Here is a 15518-nt window from a genome sequence, read left to right on the forward strand (position 1 = left end):
GCAGAGGTGCAGACGGGCTGGCCCCACACCCACATGTGTCAGATAAAAGCAAGAGGATACCTCAGCTGGGAAGGTCCTCCCTGAGAAGTAAGGGGTCTCCATCCCACACCAGGCTCCCCAGCTCAGGGTTCCAGTGCCAGGAAGAGAAGTCCCCATCACTTCTGGCTGTAAAAACCAGCGAGAACTGAGGCTGAGGGAGGCTGAGGCTCCTGGAGTCCTGGGCAGGTCCTCTTAAAAGGGCTTGCACACAGACTTGCTCAGAGTGGTTCCTTCTGGGCTCCAGTGTTGGGGAGGCATCTTGGGAGGCACCAGAGACATACAATGATTTTAGAGGGGTAAGGAGAGAGAGAGAGAGAGACATCGATGGGCCACCTCCTGCATGCCCCGCACTGGGGATTGGGCCCACAACCTGGGCATGTGCCCTGACCGGGAATTGAACCAGCGACCCCTTGGTGCATGGGTCAATGCTCAAACACTGAGCCACACCGGCAGGGTAGGATTGACCTGTCTTGGATCCTGCTTCAGATTTTCCTAAAATCTCTCAAACAAGCAGCACTTGGTCTCAGCACACCCAGTGGACAGCTTCAGACCACATCAAAGCACCACTACCCAACCACCTCCACAGGTGACACACTCAATGAGCAGACTCAGTGGGTACCAGAGCCCTGATGAAGTAAGTTTTGCTCTGTGTGATGGGCCCCTATGCCACTGATCCTCCAAGAGAGTCACAGGCCAATGTCAATGGGCACAGCCAGTCCTTGAAGCTGATCAGCCTGAGTAAATCCTTCCTATTGAAATGCCAACAGCAATCAAGATTCAATTAGAACACGAGGGTGTACAGTCCACACTAGGGGTGCACCTTGATGGCCCAGCTGGGGTAATCAGGGAGGCTATGCCACTGGAACCTACAGGACACCTACAATAATAGGCCACCCTACAAAGCCTAGGAGACATAGTAACTCTACTTAATACATAGAAACAAACATGGAAGCAGCCCAAATAAGGAGACAAAGAAACATGTCTCAAGTGAAAGAACAGAACAAATTTCCAGGAAAAGAACTAAACAAAATGGAGATAAACAATGAATCAGATGCAGAGTTCAAAACACTGGTTATAAGGATGCTGAAGGAACTTAGTGAGACCTTCAGGAAACTTAGTGAGACCTTCAAGGAACTTAAGGAGAACTCCAAGGAACTTAGTAAGAACATCAACAACATAAAAAAGGACCAGTTGGAAATGAAGGATGCACTAACTGAAATAAGGAATAAAGAATCAATAGTACAGTGGGTGAAGCCAAGAAGCAAATCATCACATTAGAATATAATGGAAGCAGAAAACACCCAATCAGAACAGAAAAAATAAAAAAGAATCCAGAAAAATTAGGACACTATTAGGAGCCTCTGGTACAATTTCAAGTGTACCAACATTCACATCATGGGGGTGCCAGAAAAGAAGACAGAGAACAAGAAATTGAAAACCTATTTGAAAATATAATGACAGAAAACTTCCCTAACTTGGTGAAGGAAACAGACATACAAGTCCAGGAAGCACAGAGTCCCAAACAAGATGAACCCAAAGAGGTCCACACCAAGACACATCATCATCAAAATGCCAAAAGTTAAAGACAAAGAATCTTAAAAGCAGCAAGGGAGAAGCAGTTAGTTACCTACAAAGGAGCTCCCATAAGACTGTCAGCCAATTTCTCAAAAGAAACTTTGCAGGTCAAAAAAGAGTGACAAGACATATTCAAAGTGATGAAAAGCAACAACCTATAACCAAGATTACTCTATGCTGCAAAGCTATCATTTAAAATTAATGGACAAATAAAGAGTTTCCCAGACAAGAAAAAGCTAAAGGAGTTCATCACCACCAAACCAGTATTATATGAAATGATGAAGGGCCTTCTTGAAGGAGAAGAACAACAAAAATATGAACAATAAAATGACAATAAATACACATCTATCAACAAGTGAATCTACAAACAAAATGAGCAAGCAGAACAGAAACAGGCTCATAGATACAGACACCTGTATTACATACAACAATAAAAATAAGTTTTAAAAAAATTAAAAAGAATAGATATTTATACTGGAAAGAACATTTTTTTTTTTATCCTCACCCGAGGACCCTTTTCCATTCTTTGTTCAGATAGAGCAGGAGGGAGAGAGAGAGAGAGAGAGAAACATTGATGTGAAAGGGACACATCGAGTGGCTGCCACCCGCACGACCAACCAGGGCCGGGACAAACTGCAACCGAGGTACATGCCCTTAGCGGGACCTGAACCCGGGTCTCTCCGGACCGCAGGCCGACGCTCTAACCGCTGAGCCAAACTGGCCAGGGCGGAAAGAACATATTTTAAAATGCTAAATGGACACTTTTCTTTTCTACCTCCAAATGGCTCATCATGCAGAGGATTTGTCATGATTAATCAGTGTTTTAAGGTGCAAATCATGTGCCTTTTCCCCTGGCTCTCTGAGTTCATTATCCCATGCAAGCATTCCTCATTAGTTCTGGACGCAATAGTAGCTGTGTTTTGCTCAAGAAAGGGTGGATTATTGACTTTACTCAGCTCCTTTAACCCCCAACATTTTTGAGGTTGGAAAGGCTTCTAGTATAATATTTAAATCTCTCTTTTGTAAATATTTACTGGAAAATTCTCTTTGGAGCTGCTTTGATAAGATACAGGTTAGTTGTAAATTTGTTGATTGATATATACACACACACACACACATATATATGTATATGTATATATATATATATTTTTTATACTCACCCAAGGACATTTTGCATTCATCTTTAGATAGAGCTGGAGGGAGAGAGAGAGAAACATTGATGTGAGAGAGACACATTGACTGGCTGCCACCCACATGACCCCCACTGGGGCCAGGGACAAGCTGTAACCGAGGTACGTACCCTTAGTGGGAACCAAACCTAGAACTTCCTGGTCTGCGGGCCAACATTCGAACTGCTGAGCCAAACCGGCCAGGGCAGTTTGTTGATATTTTAATATAACAGCAGCTGAGGCTCAGGAGCAGAGACACACCCCCAGCAACAGAAGCTCTGAAGTGGACATTCCTCCCTAGGCAGCAGCAGCACAGATTGGCAGCTGACACCCATCCCACGCAGAATCAGTAGAGGCTGATCAGGAGCAATGTCCCAGCCCAAGTAGCAGCAAGACTTGGGCAGCCAAGACCTGCTGCTGACAGCTGCAGCAGCAGATTTGGAATGGAGCCCCTCCCCCAACAGCAGCAAAGTCCCAGGAGCTGAGCATCCTTAGCCCCCAACAGCAACAGAGGATTGGGAGCTAAGAGCACCCCCTGGCAATAGCAGTAGCAGCAGTAGCAGTGCAAACCAGGAGCTGACACTCACCCCCAGCAGCAACTGATCAGGAGCTAAGCCCCATCAGGCAGGAGCACACCCCATCAGCATACCAGCAGGACTCATGCACCCCAGAAGCATACCAGCAGGACCCATGCACCCTAGGAGCACACAAGTGAGACCCATGCACCCCAAGAGCACCTAACATGACAGACCAATACCACCTGCCAGTTGTCAATCCTCTAGGACCCACAGCAGGCAAGAGGCGCCACACACCAAAACAGTCTGGGAGGCACAGCAGCCTTATTTGATACATACCAACCTGCCTACACATTCCAACTTCCCTCATCATGCCTAGAACTACCATACAGCTAAAATGGTAAGGCAAAGAAACAACATCCAGATGAAAAAAAAAGGAACTTCATAAAATGGAAGAAAGCAATTTGTCTGATAAAGAATTCAAAGCAATTATTTTAAGGATGCTCAATTTAGTGAGAACTGCAGGCAACTTAATAAAAAGTATGAAGAGCTCAGTGGGAACTACATCAGCTTAAATAAAGAGGTAGAAGCTATGAATAAAAATCAAGAGGAAATAAAGAATGACATAGCTGTTGTGAAAAATACCTGAGGACTCAATAGTAGATTTGAAGAAGATGAAGACCGAATCAGCAAGTTAGAAGACAAGGTAGAAAAAAATACCCAAATAGAGCAGCAAATGAGAAAAAAAATTAAAAAGCAAGAGGAGAGTTTAAGACAATACGAAACATAACAACATTCGCATCATAAGGGTACCAAAAGGAGAAGAATCAGAGAAAGGAATAGAGAACCTGTTTGAAGAAATATTGATAGAAAGCTTCCCTAAATTGGTGAAGGAAAAAGTCATACAAGTCCAGAAAACACAGAGAGTCCCATGTAAGTTGAACCCCAAAAGACCCACAGCTAGATATATCATAATTAAAATGGCAAACATTAAAGGCAAAGAACGAATCTTAAAAGAAGCAAGAGAGAGGCAGAAAGTTATCTACAAGGGAGCTCCCATTAGACTGTCATCTGATCTCTCAATAGAAACACTGCAGGACAGAAGGGAGTGGCAGGAAGTATATAAAGTAATGAAAGGCAAGGCTCTGAATCCAAGACTACTCTATCCAGCAAGGCTATTATTCTAAACTGAAGGAGAAATAAAGAGCTTCACAGACAAAAAAAAACACAAAAACAAAAACAAAAACAAAAACAAAAAACAGCTAAAGGAATTTACCACCACCAAACTAGCACTGCAAGAAATGCTAAAGGAACTGTTGTAAGAAGGTGAAGAAACAGAGAGAGAAAGAGGAACATAGGCATAAAATAAAAATGGCAACTAATAACTATCAATAATAACCTTAAGCTCTGGCTGGTTTGGCTCAGCGGTTAAAGCGTCGGCCCATGGACCAGAGAGTCCCAGGTTCAGTTCCTGCTAAGGGCACATACCTTGGTTGCAGTTTGTCCCCAGCCCCAGTTGGGGTAGTGTGGGTGACGATCACTCAGTGTGTCTCTCTCACATCAATGTTTCTCTCTCTCTCCCTTTTTCTCTCCTTCCCACTCTATCTGAAGATAAACGCAAAAAAAAAAAAAAGTCCTAAAGGAAAAAAAAAATGATAACCTTAAATGTAAATGGATTGAATGCTCCAATCAAAAGACATAGGATAGCTGATTAGATAAGAAAGCATGACCCATGTATATACTGTCTACAAGAGACCTATCTCACAAGAACAGACTCACACAGGATGAAAGTGAAGGGATGGAAAAAAATTTCCCAAGCAAATAGAAAGGATAAAAAGCTGGTCATAGCAATACTCATATCTAATAAGATAGACTTCAAAACGAGGGCCATAATAAAAGACAAAGAAGGTTACTACATAATATTGAAAGGATCAATCCAACAAGAGGATATAACCCTGATAAAACATATATGCACCAAATACACAAGCACCAAAATATATCAAAAAACTTCTGCAGGACTTCAAGGGAAAAATCAATAGCAATACAATCATAGTGGGTGACTTTAACACCCCACTGACACCACTGGATAGATCTTTTAGACAAAAAATTAACAAGGAAACAGAGTCCTTAAATGACAAACTAGATCAGCTGGATTTAATTGATATTTATAGAACATTTCACCCCAAAGCTGAAGAATATACATTCTTCTCAAGTGCACATGGGACATTCTCAAAGATAGACAACTTGTTAGGATACAAACTAAGTGTCTATAAATTCAAGAAGATTGAAATCATGTCAAGCATCTTCTCTGATCACAATGGCATGAAACTAGAAATCAATTACAACAAAAACATACAAAAAATTCAAACACTTGGAGGCTAAATAGCATGTTATTAAATAACAAATGGGTTACTAAGGAGATCAAGGAAAAATTTTAAACTTTCTGGAAACCAATGAAAACAAACACACACCACCACAAAATCTATGGGATGCAGAGAAAGCAGTCCTGAGAGGGAAGTTCATAGCACTACAACTCTACCTCAAGAAACACGAAAAATTCCTAATTGACTTTCTAACCCTACAACTTAAAGAACTAGAAAGTAAACAAAAAGGACAGCCCAGAGCAAATAGAAAGAAAGAAATAGTAAAGGTCAGAGCAGAAATAAACGACATAGAAACTAAAAAAAAAAAAAAAAATTCAAAAGATCAATGAAACAAAGAGCTGGTTCTTTGAAAAGATAAACAAGATTGGTGGAACCTTAGCCAGACTCACCAAGAAACAAAAAGAGAGAACGCTAATAAACAAAATCAGAAACAAAAGAGAAGTAACAACTGACCCCACAGATATACAAAGGATCACCAAAACATACTATGAACAAGTATACACCAACAAATTGTACAATCTAGGTGAAATGGACAAATTTCTAGAAACACAGTCTCCCAAAACTGAACCAGGAAGAGATAGAAAACTTGAACAGATGAATAACAACTAAGGATATTGAAGATGTAATCAAGAAACTCCCAGCAAACAAAAGCCTGAGCCTGGAGGGCTTCACGGGGAGTTTTACTGAACATTCAAAGCAGATCTAACACCCATTCTCCTCAAACTATTCCAAAAAATCCAACAAGACAGAAGACTTCCAAACTCATTTTATGAGACCAGCATAATCCTAATTCCAAAACCGGATAAAGACACTACAAAGAAAAAAAACTACAGGCTAATATCACTGATGAACAGATTCCAAAATCCTTAACAAAATATTAGCAAATCATATCCAGCAATACATAAAAAAATTATTCATCGTGACCAATTGGGATTCATCCCAGGGATGCAAGGATGGTACAGTATTTTCAAATCAACAAATGTGATACACCACATAAACAAAATGAAAGATAAAAACCATATGATCTTATCAATAGATGCTGAAAAAGCACTTGACAAAATCCAGCACCCATTTCTAATAAAAATGCTCAGCAATGTGGGACTAGAGGGATGATATCTTGATATATATAATAAAGGCCATATATAAAAAACTTACAGCCAACATCATACTCAATGGGCAAAAACTGAAAGCATTTCCCTTAAGAACAGAAACAAAACAGGGATGCCCACTTTTGCCATTCTTATTTTACATAGTACTTAAAGTCTTGGTCACAGCAATTAGACATGAAGAAATAATAAAAGGGATCCAAACTGGAAAGAAGGAAGTGAAACTGTCATTATTTGCAGATGATATGATATTGTACATAGAAAACCCTAAAGACTCCATCAAAAATCTACTAGATATAATAAATAAATTTGTCAAAGTAACAGGATACAAAATTAACATGAAGAAATCACCGGCATTCTTATACACCAACAATGAACTCATAGAAAGAGAAACTAAAAAAAAAAAAAAAAAAAATCCCATTTATGATCACAGCAAAAAAATTAAGATACCCAGGAATAAACTTAACCAAACAAGTATAGGACTTCTTCACAGAAAACTACAGGTCATTGAAAAAAGAAATAGATAAGATAAGATATAAAAAAGTGGAAGCATATACCTTGTTAATGGATTGGAAGAATTAACATCATTAAAATGTCCATAGTACCCAAAGCAATCTATACATTCAGTGCAATCCCCCATTAAAATACCAACGACATATTTCAAAAAACTGGAAAAAATACTGCAAAAGTTTATATGGAACCAAAAATGACCCGGAATAGCCACAGCAATCTAGAAAAAGAAGAACAAAGTAGGAGGGATCATAATACCAGATATCAGGTTATACTACAAAGCCATGGTAATCAAAACAGCCTGGTACTGGCACAAGAACAGGCGTATAGATCAATTAAACAGAACAGAGAACCCAGAAATTGACTTAAGTCATTATGCTCAATTAATATTTGAAAAAAGTGGCAAGAGCATACAGTGAAGTAAAGAGAGCCTCTTCAATAAATGGTGTCGGGAAAATTGGACAACTACATGCAAAAAAAAAAAAAAAATGAAGCTAGACCACCAACTTACACTATACACAGAAATAAACTCAAAATGAATAAAAGATAAATGTAACCTGTGAATCCATAAAAATCCTAGAAGAAAAGGTAGGCAATAAAATTTCAGACATCACTTCCTGCAGAATTTTCACTGATACAACGCCTAAGGCAAGAGAAATAAAGGAAAAAATGAACTCATGGGACTATGTAAAACTAAAAAGCTTCTTCACAGCAAAAGAAACAATCATCAAAATGGAAAGGGAACCCACTATATGAGAGAGCTTAATTGCCAACGATATGTCAGATAAGGGGTTAATTTCCAAAACATATAGAGTACTCCTACAACTCAACAAATGGAAGAAAAAGAATGCAATAAAAAAATGGGCAGAGGACCTAAACAGACACCTCTGCATATAGGACATACGAATGGCCAAGAGACATATGAAAAAATGCTCAATGTCACTAATCATCAGAAAGATGCAAATGAAAACAACAATGAAGTATCACTTCACATCTGCCAGAACGGCTGCCATCAACAAATCATCAAACAAGTGCTGGAGAGGGTGTGGAGAAAAGGGGATTCCAGTACACTGCTGGTGGGAATGTAGACTGGTGCAGCCACTATGGAAAACAATATGGTGTTTCCTCAAAAAATTAAAAATTGAACTGCCATTTGACCCAGTGATCCTACTTCTAGGAATATATCCTAAGAAGCCTGAAACACCAATCAGAAAGAATATATGTATCCCTATGTTCATAGCAGCACTATTTACAATAGCTAAGATCTGGAAACAGCCCAAGTGTCCATCAATAGATGAGTAGATAAAAAAAGCTGTCATACATATACACAAAGGAATACTATGCAGCTGTAAGAAAGAAAAATCTCTTATCCTTTGAGACAACATGGAAGGACCTACAGAGTATTATCCTAAGCGAAACAAGCCAATCAGAGAAAGACAAATACCACATGATCTCACTTATTTGTGGAATATAATGAACCAAACACGCTGATGAACAAAATAGACCCAGAGACATAGAAGTAGGATACAGACTGACAAACCTCAGAAGAGGAGTCGGGAGGGAAGAGATAAACCACAGAACTTATATGCATGTATGTGTAACCATGGACATAGATAACAATGCCTGGGATGCCAGAGGGCGGGGGTGTTGATGAGGGAAGGAGTAATGTCTGTAACAAAAATAAATTAATTAAAAATAATAATTAAATAAATAAGGAAATGTAATCTGTACATTAGCTGATTCACTGTTAGCATGTTCAATGATAGATTTGTGGGCCAAAAGCAATCCAAAGAGATCTGTTAAGAAACAATCACAATAGTTGAGAAAGAACATATTGAAAGCCTAAACTAGGACAGTGCAAGGGGAATTTTACGATGAAAGAAAAAAACAAAGCTTGGCACATTCTTTAGTAGTGAGTGGGATCCTTTTCCAAAGGACCAGGAAAGAAGATAATAGGTATAAATCTAGAGAAAACTCGAGGTAAAAGAAAGCAGAAGAAGCTGGCCACTCTCTGGTTATGCTAGCTTACTTAGGGACACTGCTTTTGGCACTGGGTTCTCAGAAGCAAATTTAGGGCCTTAGGCCCTACAGAGAAAATTGCCCCACTCTGATGCTGAAGTCATTTCAAAAAGCCAGTTAAGAACTCAGTCAGGGCGGAGCAGTGTTGTCAACCTCGAGGTCAGGGTTATGGAAGATAAATCAAGCTGCCTGAGCAATAGGGTCCAGGAGAGTCACTCCAGCAGTTTGAGATCAGATAACAGTTTAGTGAAACCAGCAAATCTGGTTAATGGAGTGATTCAGCTCTTCCAGCCAGAGCTGGTTAACCCTTAGCTCCACAGCCAACACTTTCTTTTGAGATGCAAAAGTGGTAGCAGGGGCCTTGGCATAAGTGGAGTTGTCCTTTGTACTAATTGTATAAGATTGAGCAGCAAGTCAGTTAAGTTCTCCATGCTCCTTCTATACAAATGAGAACAATTGTGCATCTTTCTCAGATTGTTCGGTGGATAAAATGAGACGCAATTTGAAAGTATGTAGTTCACGGGAAGTATTCAATGAATGAGAATTTCCTTTTCTTCATTTCTTTATATTTACACTATTTATAATGAGAGTAAAGAAAGGAGAAAATAGAAGCCCTTAGAACAGCACTGGCATATTGCAAATGTTCAATAAATGCTAATTTTCATCATGATGATTATGCAGTCATTTAAAAAATTAAAGTACATCTGTAGGTGCTGATACATACAGAAAGAGCTCCAAAATATATTGATTGAAAAAAGCCAGAACAGACTGGAGGTTCTTGCCAGAGGTGGTTGGGGCAGGGTGGGGAGAGAGAATGGATGAAGGGGATTAAACGGTACACACTTCCAATTATAAAATATGTAAGTCTTAGGAATCTAATGTACAGCATGATGACTATAGTTAATAATATTGTGCTGTATATTTGAAAGATGTAAGTAATTTTAAAAAGTTCTCATTACAAGGAATAAAAATGTGTAACTATGTGAGTTAAACGTATTGTGATGATCGTTTTGCATATGTACAAATAGCTAATTATTATATCATACACCTGAAACTAATATGTCAATCATACCTCAATACATTTTTAAATTTAAAAGAAGAAAGGAGAAAATAATTGTAGCTAACATTTATTTTATTTTTTAATTTATTGATTTGAGAGAAAGAGATGAGGAGAGAGAGAGAGAAACATCAACTTGTTGCTCCACCCATTCATGCATTCACTGGTTGATTTCCATATGTGTCCTGACTAGGGATGGAACCCGCAATGTTGGTGCATCCGGAGGACACTTTAACCAGCCAGGGTGTAGCTAACACGTTTTTTTTTTCCCCTTCCTGGCTAACATTTTTTTTTTTAACCTGAGGATATTTCCATTGATTTTTTTTTTAAATAGAGTAGGGAGAGAGAGAGAAACATCCTTGTGACTGATTGCCTTCTGCAATACAGCTTCAGAGAATTGAACCCACAACCAAGGTACGTGCCCTTGATGGGAATGCCCTTGATGAGTAATGGAACTTGCAACTCTTGGTCCACAGGCCAAGGCTCTAACCACTGAGCAAAACCGGCCAGGGCTGTAGCTAACATTTTAATTTGGTCTTTCTTACTAGTCCATGGTCTTGGGCTATTTGCATAACCTCCTGTACTGCTGTTTTCTCATCTGTAGAAGGGAGACAATAATAGTACCTCCCTCATATAGAGGGGTGTGAAAATAGGAAATAATATGATGTAAAACACTTAGGGCAGTACCTGGCACATAGCAAGTCTCTATATTCGTGTTAGCTGTTATTGTTTTTGAGTATTTGTTCCATCAAGGAGAATAAGAAGTGCTTTCTGCTGAGTGGAACCCCTGCAGCTCACGCAGGATGCACTGCAGTGTTGGTGTCCACGTAAACAGTGCCCCCTGTGGTTGCCTGGAGCTCCCCAAGGGGAAGGCCTCTTCAAGTGCGTGTTCTCGTTCAGTCCTCATGTCACACCTGCAAGGCAGGTGCTTCTGGCCCACAATTCCTACGTGACAATTTAGGGGCAGATTGTTTCAGAATTAAGAATTTTGTTTGTATTTTAATAAAGTAATACAGTGCATCTATTGTAGAACATCCATAGAGTCACCCCTGGTGGGAAAAACAATGGCTGTAAATAACATCACATCAATTCAGGTTTTACAACCAAATGACTTCATATGAAACTTAGAAAAAAAATCTCTCCATTTATAAAGCTTTTTGGATTCCAGAATTGTGCATAAGTGTGATATGAATTATTTTTCTGCATTTACATAGGAGAAAACTGAGATTTAGAGAAATTAATCTGCCAAACATCATACCGCCAGCAAATTATAGAGTTTGGAGTCAAACTGAAGTTAAACTCAGGAGGTCTTTCTCCTTCTCCTCTCCCTTCTCCTCCCCCTTCTCCTCCCCCTCTTCCTCCCCTTCCCCTCCCCCTCCCCCTCCCCCTCTCTTCCCCCTCCTCCAGTTAATCCTCACTTGAGGATATTTTTCCATTGATTTTTAGAGAATGGAGGAGGGAGGAAGGGGGAGAAAGAGAGAGAAACATTGATATGAGAGAGACACATCGATTGGTCGCCTCCTGCATGCACCTCAGTCGGGGCCAGGGATCAAACCTGAAACCCAGGTTCCTGCCCTTAAGTGGGAATCAAACCTGCCACCCTTCTGTGCACAGGCTGGCACTCTAACCCTAACAACTGAGCCATACTGGCCAGGGCTAATGCTATATTTCTTTATCTTAATCTCTACACTACATTTCTTCCCAAGGAAAGAAACAAAAATAAGAAAGCAGCAACAGAAAGACAGGCAAAAAGAACTCAGCCCAAGTCCAGGGCAAAGGTTAAAGCCTATGGCATAATCATAGCCACTAGGTTCTCTGTGCTAGTGCCTTACTCAATGATTTCACTTAATCTTGATTTCAACCCTGAGATGTGGGCAGTATTCCTGTTTTATAGGAGAAAATGGAGGCTCTGAGAAACTAAAAATATTGTTCAAGATCTTACGTTGAATAAGGGGTGAGCTGATTCCCAAGCCCCCATTTCTTCCCCTGTGGTCACAGTGCCTCCCCAATCAAGCTGCCTCTTCTGCCCTTGAAGGAACATCTTCTCCTTCCTGTCATTCTGGTTTCTTTTGTCTTTTCCCTTATCTTTATTTCTTTGTAAGCTTGGAAATTATATACATCCAATGGAGCATGGAGGGCTAGTTTGGCATAGACTTATAGTACCCCTCCACAAATACTGGATGGATGAATGAACAGATGGATGACTTTATGAAGAGAGCTATGATAAGGTACTTACCCAGGAACTCCCGAGTTTTCTGCCCCACCTCCCCAATACCACCTCCCACCTTGCTAGATCGGTAGGAAGCTAGACCAGAATGACCTTCTGTCCCAGTTTGCCCGGGTCTATCTGATTTACACCCACGTCCCAGCTTGATGTTAACAGTATTCCCTTCACTCTAAGATGCGCCCCACTTTGGATAAAATTTGGTATGACTAAACTCAACTTTCTGCAAATGAGGGCTCAAAGTAGAAATTAAATTGTTACAGAATATAGAAAGAGGTATTTTTTTAACCTTTGAGTTTTGTGACCAGTAACACTTATTTCTAATACTGTAATTTCTAATGATCACAGTATTCTATTTTAGCAATGTACTATAATTTAACTAATTTCATAGCATAGAACATTTGAATTTTTTTATTTATTTATTTTTTTTTATCCTCACCCGAGGATATTTTTCCATTTTTTGTACAGATAGAGTGGGAGGGAGAGAGAGGAAAGGAGAGAGAGAGAGAAACATCGACGTGAAGGGACACATCGAGTGGCTGCCACCCGCACGACCAACCAGGGCCGGGGACAAACTGCAACCGAAGTACGTGCCCTTAGCGGGAACCGAACCCGGGTCTCTCCGGACTGCAGGCCGACGCTTTAACCGCTGAGCCAAACTGGCCAGGGCGAACATTTGAATTTTTACAAGTTTTCATCACTATAAATGATACTGGGACAAGCACCTTAGTCTGTGGATATCACTGATTAAACCTATGCAAGCCAGCTACCATGTCACGAGGTTGCTTTCCAGAAAGCTTGTACCGATTTATACTCTGACCAGCATATCTGAGAGTGCCCATTTTCAGTAAAACTGCTAGTGCTTGGCATTATCCGTTTAGCTTCAATAGACCCTGGAAAGGAGGGGGGAGATAGCTTCACATCTGTACCAGAAACCTGTTGAAGTGGACATTACTGCAGTATCCCAAAACGTTAGAGAAGACATTCCTCGAGATGGATGTTCATGGGTTTAGGATGAGGTCTCCCTCCTCTCTTAACCAGCAGGACCACCCTTACCTGAATAGGAAGTGTTCCCGAAAGTGCCATACATAGTAACCACCTGTAGTGAATGCAAAAGAAAGGCTCATTTTCTTATAAAATCAGAATACTTGGTCTCTAGGTGATGGTGGGTTTGGGGTGTTTTTTATTATTATTGTATATGAAGAGCAGCTTCCCAGCATATGCCTCGGGCCATGATTCAAATGCTGAGGACGTGCTCTCCTCTCTCTCCACATCCTTGCACCCAATGCAGCTCTGCATAGAAAGAAAGCCTAAGATCCACAAGTGCTGACGAGAAAGAATGTGTGTGTTGTCGGGCAGGTGTGGGTAGCCAAGATGAAGGGATGGGAATAAGAAACCTCGTACAGTGTACTGAGTACACGAAGTTGGCAGTTACACTTATGAAATCTTTCTAGCATATTTAAGAAGTCAGCTTAATCCTTCATTGTTTGTCTCTATGTCCTATTCTTAAAAAAAAATTAATACAACAAAATATACAGAATAATGAAATCCATACTTTGAAATGACCAAATGCTACCATTTTGTCCTACTGGCTTCAGATTTTTATATCATGAAATAAATAAAAATTACTGATAGTTAAATGCCCTGTGTTCTCTCTGATCCTGTTTACTTCCCTCCCTCCCGAGGTAAGCAGTATCATGAAGCTGATGTTTTTCCTTCTAATTCTTCATTTTTATACACACTATTGTTTTGTGTAAGTTTGTATGCTTTTGTACTTCTTCAACTTTCTTTATTCGCTCAGCCACACCACAGCTCGGTTGCTCAGGCTGCAAGCACAGCTCCCGAGGGCTCCAACCACACAGACGTGAGTAGCCTCTTAGGGATATGCAGTATGGTAGCTCCGCATTGTCACCTTCTGTTTGGTTGGTTTTCATTTTTATTTTTATTGATTAATTTGAGAGAGAAAGAGGAAGGGGGAGAGGGAGAGAGAAAACATCAATTTGTTGTTCCACTTATCTATGTACTCATTGGTCGATTCTTGTATGTTCCCTGACCGGGGATCAAACCCAAAACCTTGAAGTATTGGGATGATGCTCTAACCAACTAAGCTACTCAGCCAGGGCTCACATTCTGTGTTGAGATACATGTTGATGCATGATAGCTATTGCATTCATTTAAATTACCCTATCATTGTTTTGTTTTTGTTGTTTTTTTAATTGAATTTATTGGGGTGACATTGGTTAATAAAACCATACAGGTTTCGAGTGTACAACTCTGTAACACATCATCTGCATACCGCACCATGCACTCACCACCCAAAGTCAAGTCTCTTTCCACCACCATTTCTCCCCCTTTGCCCTCTCGCAGCTCCCTCCATCCCCTTTCCCTCTGACAATCACCATACTGTTGTCTGCATATAACAGATTCACATCTTTAGTGATGTTTCAGGTGGGACAATTTGAATACAGCTGGAATGATTTTGCTTCAGAGAAACTAACAATTAGTAACTTGATCAATCCATTTCCGGTTCTTAATATTTTGATCCATAATGTGAGCATAGAATGCTTGTCATGTGAGTTTCCTGGGGACTAAGAACAATACTCATCAATGCATCATTCTGATAGGAAGGGGAAATGAAGCAGTAGAGGAATATAAAATATCAGTTAATTGTGGGCCCAGGTACCCTGTAGTTTTATCATACGGCTGTGCTACATCTTATTGATCAATTTCCTTAGGGAAGATGTTTTGCTGTTGCACAGTGCCAGTGAACATCTTTATATATGTCTTTATATGTCCAGATACACAAGTTTCTCTGAGGAATCACCATTCTTTATGCATGATAGCTGAGTTGGATGTAATTTTTAAAAATTATTCTACTAAATATTATAATAAGAAAAAGACAAGCTTGGCAAAACTTAAA

The sequence above is a fragment of the Molossus molossus genome, unplaced genomic scaffold (assembly GCF_014108415.1).
Source record: "Molossus molossus isolate mMolMol1 unplaced genomic scaffold, mMolMol1.p scaffold_m16_p_6, whole genome shotgun sequence".
Classification (NCBI taxonomy): Eukaryota; Metazoa; Chordata; class Mammalia; order Chiroptera; family Molossidae; genus Molossus; species Molossus molossus.